This window comes from Bacillus rossius, chromosome 3, assembly GCF_032445375.1.
Source record: "Bacillus rossius redtenbacheri isolate Brsri chromosome 3, Brsri_v3, whole genome shotgun sequence".
NCBI lineage: Eukaryota > Metazoa > Arthropoda > Insecta > Phasmatodea > Bacillidae > Bacillus > Bacillus rossius.
The window spans coordinates 29,108,490-29,120,815 of record NC_086332.1 but is presented as its reverse complement, the minus strand read 5'-3'; positions in this window follow the sequence as shown (position 1 = coordinate 29,120,815).

Sequence of the window (12,326 nt, the reverse complement as noted above, 5' to 3'; positions counted from 1 at the left end):
CCTGAGGGGGTGACAGCCCACCAGAAGCCTGGCGGAACACCGCACTACGGGACTCACCCTCACAACAACACCGAGGACTACGAGCCATAGAGGCGCCGCCAGCTTGGCGAGCAGAGCGACCGCGGGCCGCCGGAGCACGGGAGCAAGTCCCCCTGTGTCGCTTGGGATGCCCGGCCCAGTCGGGAAATTGCCTCCAGAGGGACCGGGATTAAAGCTCCCCCCCCCCCCCCCCCCCCCCCCCCGCCATCACAGACCATCAACCCCGTGCCAGGCGGGGTGGGCGCCCTCCCGACCTTGGGACAGCTGGGCCGCCTGTGGGACAACCTGTTCCGCATCCCCGTGGAGGTCAACGGCCGGCCAGCTGCCGCGCTCGTCGACACGGGAGCGAGCGACGTGTTCGTACGCCCTGCGTTCGTGCCCGCAGGCGTGTTGCATCCGGGCAGCGGCGAGCTGTGCCTGGCTACCACCACACACACCGGGCGGATGCTGGGGCATGTAGAGATCGTGGTGAGTACGCAGGAATTAAATAGTAGTGAGTCCGCTGTAGTCGTGCAAGACTTGTGTGAGGAGGTGGTGCTAGGACTCCCCTGGTTGGTCCAGCAAGATACGGTCCTGGAGCTAGGAACCCCCACCTCAAACCTGGGAAGAGCCGAGAGGTACGAGGTGTACGCCCTAGGACAGATGCCCCCCGACAGGACACGGTGCTGACCCTGGCAGATGTGAGCCATGACGTCCCCCCCCCCTCCTTCGAGGCTGAGGTAAACATGGTCCTCACCGCCTGGCCCGAAGTGTTTGCCGTAGACGGAACCTTGAGGCGGACCACCATCACTGAACATTGCATCCCCACCCTGACTGATGACCCAGTGTTCGACCCGCCTCGCGGCTACGGGTTTCGCGAGCAGCGTACCATCTGGAGGCAGGTAGACGAGATGCTGCACGACGGAGTCATCGAGCCGTCCCACAGCCGGTACAATGCGTGCATTGTACTGGCCACTAAGAAAGACAGGACAAGCCGATTCTGCGTGGACTTCTGGCCGTTAAACACCGTGACCGTCAGTGCCCCGCCCCCCCAGATTAGCATCGAGGCCGCCGTAGCCGGCTTGGGAAGAGCCCAGGTCTTCAGCACCTTGGACCTGAAGTCCGGTTATTGGCAAGTGCCCATACGATGCGGGTACCGGGAGAAGACGGCGTTCATGGTGCCCGACGGACGGAGGTTCCAGTTCAGAGCCATGCTGTTCGGCCTGAAGTGCGCCCCGTCCACCTTCCAGTGCATGATGACCCGAGTGCTAGAGGGCTACATCGGGCAGTTCGCCCTAGCGTACCTGGACGACATAATAGTGTATTCAGACACCTGGGAGGACCACTGCCGCCATATGGCCTTGGTGATGGAGCGGTTGGCCACAAACCACCTGACGGCCAAGCCAGCCAAATGCCATCTCGGAGACACCGAGGTCGACTTCCTGGGCCACGTGGTCAACACGGAGGGAACCGCCCCCAACTAGGTCACCTCCAGCAGATCGCGATGGCAGAAGTACCACACACCCGGAAGAAACTGCAGCGCTTCATCGGGCTACTGAACTGGCTCCGGAACTATATTCCGAATTTTTCCCAAGTCATCATGCCTCTGACGGACCTGTTGTCACCCCAAGTCCGCTACCACTGGGGCTCGGCCGCCAAGACGGCGTTCGAAGCCGTCAAGAGCGCGTTCACCCGGAGCCACAAATTGGCCCGCATCGACCCCGAGCGCCCACTCGTCCTCCAGATGGACGCAAGCGCCCTGGGAACCGGAGCTGTACTGTACCAGGTGAACGACCGCGGAGAACATCAGGTGGTGGACTATGCCAGCGTGAAGTTCGGCGCGGCGGAGAGGCGGTACCACAGCAACGAACAAGAGTGCTTGGCGGTGGTGTGGGCCGTGAAGAAATACCGTCCAACCTGGAGGGCAGGCATTTCACCCTTCGCACCGACAACCGCTGCCTCACCTGGCTCCACACCATGCAGGGGAGGAAGGGGAAGCTGATCAGCTGGGCGCTGCTCCTACAGTCATTCGACTTTACGGTCAAGCACGTGCCAGGCGCGGAAAATCAGCTCCCCGACCTGCTCTCATGCGAGCCAGACGACAGACGGGAGGTGCTGGACGAGGAGGAGTGGGACGAAATCCAGCCCCCCTCCCACACCATCACGACTGCCGACGGGCTCCCCACCTGCACCCGCCTCACGCTCGGCGTAGAAGGGAACGAAGACCCTCCCAGTACCGAGGCCGATCTGAGTGGCGCGTCCTCACTGCCTGTCTCGAAATTATGCTAACTAGAATGTTAGAAAGGAAATTTAGTCTCAAGGGCGGTGTTCTTTGACTCGTGGCTGCAGGCAAGGGCGCATCGACATTGGCCCCCCCGGGCTGTTATGGCCTCCCAGGATGCCGTATTAGTAAAATACACACGTGACTTTGATTATTTTATCACGGCAACACACTGATGCCACTTCCGCTGCCTGTTTAAGTTTTTAATTAAATATTAGCGTTGGAAAGGATCTCAGGGGTTTTAACGGGGGTTCGGCCTCGTGGCTGCAGGCAGGAGCGCGTCGTGGTTCGGAACATACCTGGGCTGTTCAGGACACCCAGGACGCCTTGTAAATGATTAGTAAACAAGTTACAGGACACTGCACTTTATTCAGTATTGATACACTTATTGGTCCCGGTACTGGCCGCGTCCGTTATCGGACAGCTGTGACACGCGTATCTCTGAACGTAAATGACACGCGCGACCAGGATAGGTTGCAAAGTAATATCGACAAGCTGAAACGGTGGGTACACATCCCTATGAAGGATTTGGCGGATAGTCGCGGAACTTATGTTGCTACGACTTAGGCTGACACGGAAACACGAAGAGAAATCCCTATGTTCAGGATTGTTTGCAATCTAGCCTGCGACGAAATATTACTGTCTCTAAAATTACGTAGATACGCCAGCTGGAGACGTACACGTTAACGTCTCTTTTGGAATTGAAAGTTATTCAGTTAAATCACACGTTACAAATTACACATTTAAGATGGTGAAAATTAAAAGGCGAAAGTTAGTCAGTAGCATTCAACACTCGTTATAAAGAGCCTACAGTAATAACAATTAGCTGGCTGTGAAGCCGAAACTGCGTACCACTATACGCTGTCCTTAAACTGGACATGGAATTACGTAAAAAATTAGAAAACTCCCTGTCGGGATAAAAATTAATAAGGTACGAGTCGCACTAAATATCGTGCGACTGGGGTGGGGTCGGCGCCGAGCTAGTTAAAGGATTTTAAAAGACTTACACTATTGCTGATATGGAGATGAAGCGCGAAAGTTGATGGCCCGACGATCGCGGAGCGCCCAACCCCTTCGAGCTCCCGACGGTAACTGAGCGCGAGACCGCCCTGCGGCCTTCGTGCCTAACCACGTGGAACGCAGGAAAACCGACCCGGCCAGTTCTGGACTTAAAGACAAGTTACACAATATATGCTTATAAGACAATTAGACATAATTTCCCTTACATGAATCCTCTTTTAAATTGTTATTAATTTAGTTGTTTCAATTTGACAAAATAATTATACAATTAATTAGGTGCATTGCCACACCCGGCCGGGCGCTGAGGTCGCTTTGGTGTTCGTCGCGGCGCACTTTCACACACTTTGTGGTCATCACGTTCGGGCATGTTCGATGCACTTAGGAGCAAGTGCTCTTGTGGCATAACGACCTTTGCGGACCAGAGGGAGCACCGGCGGCTGGCGTCAACATGTTACAGCACTTCTAGTCGCATTAGGCACTGTCACGCGACTGGCCGTATCGTCGTCAACCTTCACTCCGCCCATACGGCCCTCGAATGGCGGCACTGATTTACGTCTCACGGTGCTCCGAAGACTACTCCAGCGAGGGGTACAGGCTAACCTGAGTTACGGTGATGGCGGGTCGTGACGCGACAAGACTGGTGCCTGGCACATGATAGTCCGTAATACACTTAATACGTGAATATGCTAATGTCTGCGCGAGTTTACAATTGCCGTCGTCCGCGGTCTCGTGTTCGAGTCCGGGCGCGAGTTATAGCGGGGTGGCTGGTCTGACTAACGTTTTATGTTCCGGGAGGGCGCCAGGCTAGCTCGGTGTCTAACCAATGAGGGTTCGTGGTTCGTTGCCCCAGCGTGGTCCGCTAGAACCGTCGGCGGTCTTGCCTGGGAATTTACGTTAAAGAAGAATGCGTGGGATTGCCGTAGTAGCGACGTGCCTTTATTCAAGGGATTGACGTCACACCATACAATTACTGAGTACAGACATGCCCCTGAGGGCTACTTGTCCGTTGCGGGGTGCAGGCCGGTACATGTTCAATGTTTCGGGGCACTGGTTTCTCGGGTAACAGTATGCAGGCCAAGTACACTTGATGCAAGAGAGGCGCACACAGATGACGTGGCGCAAAGTTACGTTGACAAAGTACACTTAATGAAAGTTAGGCGCGCACAGATGACGTGGCGCAAAGTTACGTTGACAAAGTACACTTAATGAAAATTAGGCGCGCACAGATGACGTGGCGCAAAGTTACGTTAACAAGTACACTTAATGAAAATTAGGCGCACACAAATGACCTGGCGCAAAGTTACGTTAACAAGTACACTTAATGAAAATTAGGCGCGCACAAATGACGTGGCACACAGAGGTTGTGGGCGATTGGAGTCGGCCAGTCCCGTAAGCGATTGTTTCTACGCTGGTGCCGTGCCCACTGGGGTGGTACACGCACCGCCACTAAACTTGGCGAAGTTTTCCTTGCGGGTTTGTGGTCAGCGCGAAGGCGCGTGGCCTTAAGAAAAGTTCTGTGGTTTGCGGGAGACGGCCCGTGCCGTATGCTGAAGAGCGACCCTGCGCACCAGGTGTGGTGCGGGGCGTCTTTACGTTTACGCGGTCGGATTAGGTCCTGAACCGTAAAAAACGGACCGGGCACGCACGGAGAGGTGAATAGAAAAAGGTTTGGTTTATGCTAAATGACTATATTTACCGGACGTTACTTGCGATGAAGACAATGGTTGTGGTCTCTCCGTGGGACGTAGGTCCGTCCCGGTCCGCGAGTCGAGTAGAACTGCGGAACTGGCATGGCGTCCGGTGGCGCGTCGGCCCCTGCCGCGCCAAGCTTGACCTCATTACGTTAAAAACTAAATGACTGCGTCTGGAAGAGACTTTAAGGTCGCAAAATTCGTAATTAATTGTTTGAGGGGGAATGGGTGTGGTTCGTCTCTAGTCCACTCGGATTTAGTGTGCTTTATAATAATAATGTCTGGTTTGGCCGTTCGGCTCGGTGGCTCGCTCGACTCGGGTGGGCCACGGCCAGGGGTGCGTTCCGTTAGCAGGAGAGTATACTGGCGGGTGCAGGTCGGGCTTAGGGATGGTCGTCGGTCGGACGACGTCACAATAACACTGAATTATACATAGACGTAATGATGACGGCACACACTAATCTTAACACGGCAATTACCACTAAATAATTATGAGCACATTCCGGGCTCGGAATGGATTCGGCTCCTCTACTTCTGATGATTACGTGACGCGAGACTGGTTCTCGCAGTGACGTGAGCCACGTTTAAGCTGGGAACGGGCGCGACGGGAGCCAGCGTGGTCTCTCGTTCACGTCCGTTGCACGTCCCAGGGATTGAGGCGTTCGTAAATTGAGTTACGCGTTTGGCGCAATACCGCCCTGCGTGGGCAAAGTACTAACTCTCCGTGGGGAGATCTTATGGCGTGAAGCGCAGGCACCGCGGTGGGCTGCCTTGAAACACAACAATTACGTAGTATGTTAAAAGACCCGTAGTCGGGTCGCACACTTTAACTAAAGGACCGCACGACATTTCGTACGGCCGGTTAGGGACGACCGGGGAGCTGGAGAAAGATGATTTAGAAATAATTACCTTTTGAAGTTACACGTGGAAACTGGCGCGAAAGTTGTATGCTCCCCGTGCGCAGAGCTGCTGGCCCTGGCGAGTGCTGGATGGCTACTGACGACTCTTCCTGGCAACCGGGCCAGGAAGGGGAGGAAAACCCGGGGGAAAACGACGGAGCGCAGGAAGGCGATGCCGGCCAGTTTTGTGAACGGAATTATTTGACACAACCATTAATTAATATCAATTTTTATACTTATTAAAAGTTTTAGTTTCTGTTCTATAATTGATTTACATGTGCACTAGATACCTGATGCACATTGCCACACCCGGCCGGGCGCTTTGAGCATTTAGCTGGCCGTGACTGACGTCACGCCGTTCGAGGCGCTTCACTATGATACACGCGCGGGCGTGTTCGTAGCACTGGCACTGGCACCAGCTCAGGTGTTGATGACACATAGCGGCCTGTGCTCTCAGAGGGAGCACCGACGGCGGCGTCATACTTCACACACAACAATGCTTGTACAAATAGTGTTGTAAATTTGTTGAAGTGCATGTAATTCAATATTATTGAGGCTATAAGAAAGTGTCCCATCAGTGCTTCCTATACTTTTAAAAGTGATGGCTACTTAGGAATGTTATGCATCATTGCCACCTCATCAGGGTAGTTACGCGACTGTGGCTTTGACGAGAACGTGTGCAGTGCAAAACAGTGCCACGCGACGAACGACTGTCACTACCGATGGGTCAATTGTCGCTTGAGTGGAAATCAGAACTGGGCAGATTTGTAAAATAGTTTTTATGCAGCAATAATTATATGATAATTTACTATCATAGTTATTTTAATTTGGCAGTATAAGTATTAGACAATAGGAGTAGTAGCGTCGGAGCTACCAACTGAAAAGGGAATATAGCCATTGTCATGCGTCGGAACTCTAATAGGCCATTATGTACCCAGATACTATTTTTAATCTGCACAACAGATAGCGCTAGTAGATTGACCTAGTTCTTTTGTAAATTCATAGGTAGCGTTAGTGTTAATAATCAAATGTCAATTGAATGTTTATAAGAAACTAAATTTATGCAATAAATACTAATAATGCAATAAATATAGTGTAATATTAATTTATTTTGATTTCAAAAACAGTTGATTTGTAAAAATTGTTTTTTTTTTGCAGTAATATTCGTTTACAGATTGATTTGAGCATTATAGTCGCTCTTTTTTTTTTCGGTTTGTAGTAGATTTTGGTCGAGTGAAAGATGGATTTTACAATGGAGTTTGATTTATCATTTTGAATTATTTTCCTATATGATTGTGAATTAAGAAGCCGATGAAGATGCCTGTGAATACACATCAATGTTTTGTGTCTTCGTGCAGGAACAGTATTACTGTTAATCCTGATGTGACAACATTCAGATTTCCATGAAGCCGAAGCAAGTGAGTACTGATGTTTATATTAAAAAAATTACAATAAGTGGTTTAACATGTTAAGGGTTAGGCATTTATGTTAAGGCTTATTATACAGGATTTATAGAGCGATATTATCGAGACCTGAATTTGCGCACATAATAATTTTGTAATTACGTAGTATAATCATTTATTTATTTTTAATAACCCACACACACACATATATATACACATACATATATATATATATATACATACACACACACACATATGTATACACATATATATATACATATACCCATTTGGGGATAGTATGGGCTTAGTAAAATTACCATAAATCAGTAATTTAAATGTAATGATTTGTGATATGAACCCTAAAAATCGTTTTGTGTTACTGAATTTATATTATTTATACAATATGTGATTCAATGAAAATTAATATATCGTAATTAAGAGACACCCACCAAATTTATTACACTCTACAGCACTTTAATAATAAAACATTACCTCTGAAATATATACGTTCATTGAGTGGTAATGCTAAACTAAATACACATAATTAAATACATGTATGTTTATACCTTATATTTATAGTATGCTACATGCTAGCTAATAATCTGGAAATACTGATTTAAGTATGTACTAGCTCACACTATAAAATTTTTTTGTTTTGTTTCCAGGTTATTGAAGTGGATTGCTGCAATTGGCTATGACCTTGATGCCAGTAATGCTGAAACATTTAAAACTAAATATGTATGTTCCGAACATTTTGATATTGGAGCTTTCACTACATGTGACTGCATCAAATTGAATCGTGGTGCTGCTACAACATATTTTAATTCTGTGGACAGTGAAGTATGGATCTATTGTTATAATTTATTATGTCTAGAATGCTGCCAAATATAGGTGAAATGTTTATGTTACATAACATAACTTGTAAGATCTACTTGTGCAGATATATATTTTCACCTGCCTCTAAGGTCCTTTGTTATTCACAGGTAGCATTTACATGTGATGAAGCAGTATTTAACATTATTGGTCAACATGCAGTCCATCATTACAACCTTTGTACAGGCGCATACAAACATATATGTGTGGGGTATTTCACACTTTTTATTTGATGTTAAAGATTGGTATGGTGACCGGGATACTTTTTTTTATTAAACCTCCTACACAGTTCTCTACTGTTTCCCTTATCTGTTGCCTTAACATTTTTTTCCGATCAGTCCAATTCCTTGAATCACATTGCAAAAAAAGTCACAATACATGGGATTGGGCCACTCTCTTCAAAGAATTGTAATTCGAGTTTAAACATAGCAAGGCTGACCATAAATTGTAGAGGAAAATTTAAAATGTTGATCTTCAACATATTTATAACCTATGATCATGTGATGTATATACAGCTAGTTAGAAAGTAAGTTGTAGTATAGTATGCAATTGAACCTTCAATAAGTTCTACATCCACACTTAAAAACTTATTTTACTTGATGTTTTATGTTCAATAACTATTCAGTATAAAGGTTTTTTTTTACATTATAAACTACAAAAGTATTCCGATTTGTAAATGTAATGAAATTCCACTGAGCCCTCTACCTTTTTTTTAACTACCATTTCTGCCGTGTGGCCTTTTTTTTCTTACTTTTGTGTTCATTATAAGTTACAACCACTCATTTGATTTATTGTGTTAAATTAAATGATATTTAAAATTGGATGTCACTTCATAAGAACATTCAGGATTACCTGTATTCACAGCGCACAATTATACAAAAGTTTTTTATGTATGTAAAAGTGTTTTACGTAAGCCAGTGGACACATACATGTATTGAGTAACATGAGAAAATTGAAATATCTAAAATAAAATTAAAAGGTTACAAGCTTTTATATACATGCAGCTCCCAAAAAAGTCTGCATACTAAAAAATAACACATGCTTTTAAATGAATTCTTACCATCTTATAAACTAGTAGTATTTTGTTATTTGATTTCAAATGAATTGTTTTTGGTTAATTTATTTGACTGTAGGGATTAAATATCATTTGTAGAATAAAGTGTGAAAAGTAGTATTGATCAATTTAACTGTAAGTACTAAATATGTGTTACATTTCTTGTAAGTTAAAATTGTTCAGGTATTATAAATTAGCTGAAAAAAGCAAACTCATGACTAGAATAAATTGTACTGTTAGGTATGTTTCGAAGAAAGACTACCTGTTGCAGTCGTTACCATGTGTATGTACCACATTTTTATTGTCATTATAACTGCCATAATTTTGTACAAATAAATCACTTAATACATAAAATATGGTTATGGAAATTCTCAGTTGAGTTTGTTAATGGATATAGGCCAACAAAAGGGGTATAAATGGGGAAGATTTTTTGAAAAACATTTAAATCACTTCAACTCCCATAACATGAAACATATCACATCTGTTTGAACATATTATAACTTAAAGGAGTATTACCAAAAATTTTGTCTACATACTTGAATATGACCAGCCATAACTGTTAAGGGGTGGGAAAAAACAAGGGTTTGAGGACAAAAAACTCCTAACTATCTTAGTAGGCACACCATAGAATCTGTTCAAATTTGTTGTCAATTTTAAAAAATTTTATAACCACCTGATAACCACCAAGGGTGCTGTGGGTAAAATAATGAGGGGTTAATGGACAAACAAATATTCTTAATTACTCTATTAAGTTAACTATAAAATCTATAACAATTATTGCAATTCTTCTAAAACTTGTATAAAACTTTGATCTGAAACAATTTTTTTAGGATTAACCAGTGCTGCAAGAAGTTGAAAATACCAGTGGGTGGAAATTTAAAAAAATAATAATAAAACTTCTGTACAGTGTACACTATCACATCCATTCTTATTTATTTAAAACTTTCTAAATATCTTTTGAAACTTTAATGTAACCAAACATTACTGCAATGAGTGAAAATAATATATTCAGAGACAAAAAATGATAACTTTAATTATTGCACTTGCTCTCTGTATGCTGACTGCATTGCTAAAATGCACATAGACCTCCAATTAAATTAATAAAATAAAGTATTCTGCAAAATGTTGATAGCGAAACAATTAAAATTGTGCCAATCTCACCTGTGTACATGAAAATCTATATTATGCTTCAAATAGGCTATTTTATAAACCAGAAAATGAAATTACCTATTTAGGACTTTCCATTACCCTTAGCATTCCTTTACTGCATCTTATTTTTTTTGTTCAGTTATAATTAAATTTTGGTATCTTCTTGTTATACGTGGGTAATTGTTCCTTATCACGTACTCAAGTTTAAGCCTTGATCCTGTATGATTGATCCTGTGGTACATGATGCTTGCTGTCTTAATTTAGTACATCAAAGATCCTGGACATAACAAAAATATTACAATAAAAATAATTTTAGGAAGTAAAAAAAAAATTACTTTCAGATTTTTATTTGATGTGATAATACCATCAGAATTCATTGTTACATCACCCCATTATTGTATCCAGGATCTTTCTATGTACTAAATTAAAACAGCAAGCATCATGTACCACAGGATCAATATATTCAGGATCATGCCATTAGGATCAAGGGATAGGCTTGGATACGCTGTGCGGAACATTTACCCACATTGTGTTTAAATATAAATTGTTTCATCTTGTGGGTGAAGAGAAAGAAGGTATCCTCAGTCCAATTCTTTCATCTACTCCATAGTACATATGTTTCTAAGAGCTATACAGTTGGTTTTAGATTTATTTAGCAGTAGTTAGCTTCAAACCAGAAATTATATTAGGTCTTTACAGCATTATTTATACTATTTTCCTTCACAAAAATTTATGAACCATCAGAAAAGTGTGGTGTGCTACCTTGTGTAATGTGAGAAAGCTGGTATACTTGAAACACGAGTGGGCCAAGGAAACTCATTCTGAGAACTATATATGATTTTATTTGTACACTTTAAAGTTGTGTAAGTGAGATACAATTACTAGGTCTTTTACTTTACTTTTGATCTTGAAATAACAACTTTTGAAGAAAATATTTATGATTTATGAGGTCTAAAGGTTTAGACTTAACACAAAAATAATTCATGCTGAATTTTAACTCAAAATTTCAAGGCTTGACTAGTAAACTTTAATATTGTATTTACTGTTGACTTTTTGTAAGTCACAATGTCATTTTTTTAATGTAAATTTTGAATGCAACAATATACAATATTATTCTTAAAAGTGAATTAGATAATAGGGTCATTCAGATATAAACCGGAATATTTTTATACAGATTTATTGGTGATATACGAAAACTACAAGTGGAATGCCTTTTTTTTCTACATAGTTTCCTTAAGCATATATACTTCCTCCCCCCTCCCATTTTTGATCCCTTCATGAAAAGAAGACTGGTGCTCCAGCAGCCAACTGCACATGTACTGTTTGACTGCAGCATTGTCTTCAAATCATTACCCTCCTAATGCCTCTTTCAGTGGACCAAACATACAGCCTGAATATTGCCTTCATTGATGCTGGTTGCCGGATGCAATGTGTGGCATCGATTTCCCACTTTCAAAACTTATGGCCCAATGGAACACTTGTGCATGCCTAGGTATCTCCTCCCCATTCTCCCGCCACCGATTCCCCAGCGTACTGCACCACTCAAGTCGCTACTTGAGTCGAAAGAACAAAATTCTGTGGACAGTGAAGGATGGATGTATTGAACTTTAAAAATAGCCTTTTTAGTGTTGTTTCAACCTTGCCATATTATGGTTTACATAGTTGTGTGAGATGCACTATGTACACAAAACTTAGTTTTTTAGTTTATTTAAATTGTGAAATCATCAAATGTTATATTCATGTTCCTTTTTTTTTTCTTGGGTTATGTTTGTAACTTTGACTCTTTTTGTTTATTCATCCCGCTAGGTTAAATGGGTTTTTAATGATTTTCCATTTGAAAAAGAAAAATGTAGTGCCCAAACGTGACTTGAAAGAATTGAGTTACCACCTGATCGTGTCTGTGATAACTAAGGAGAATTTTAATTAGCAGATCTCATT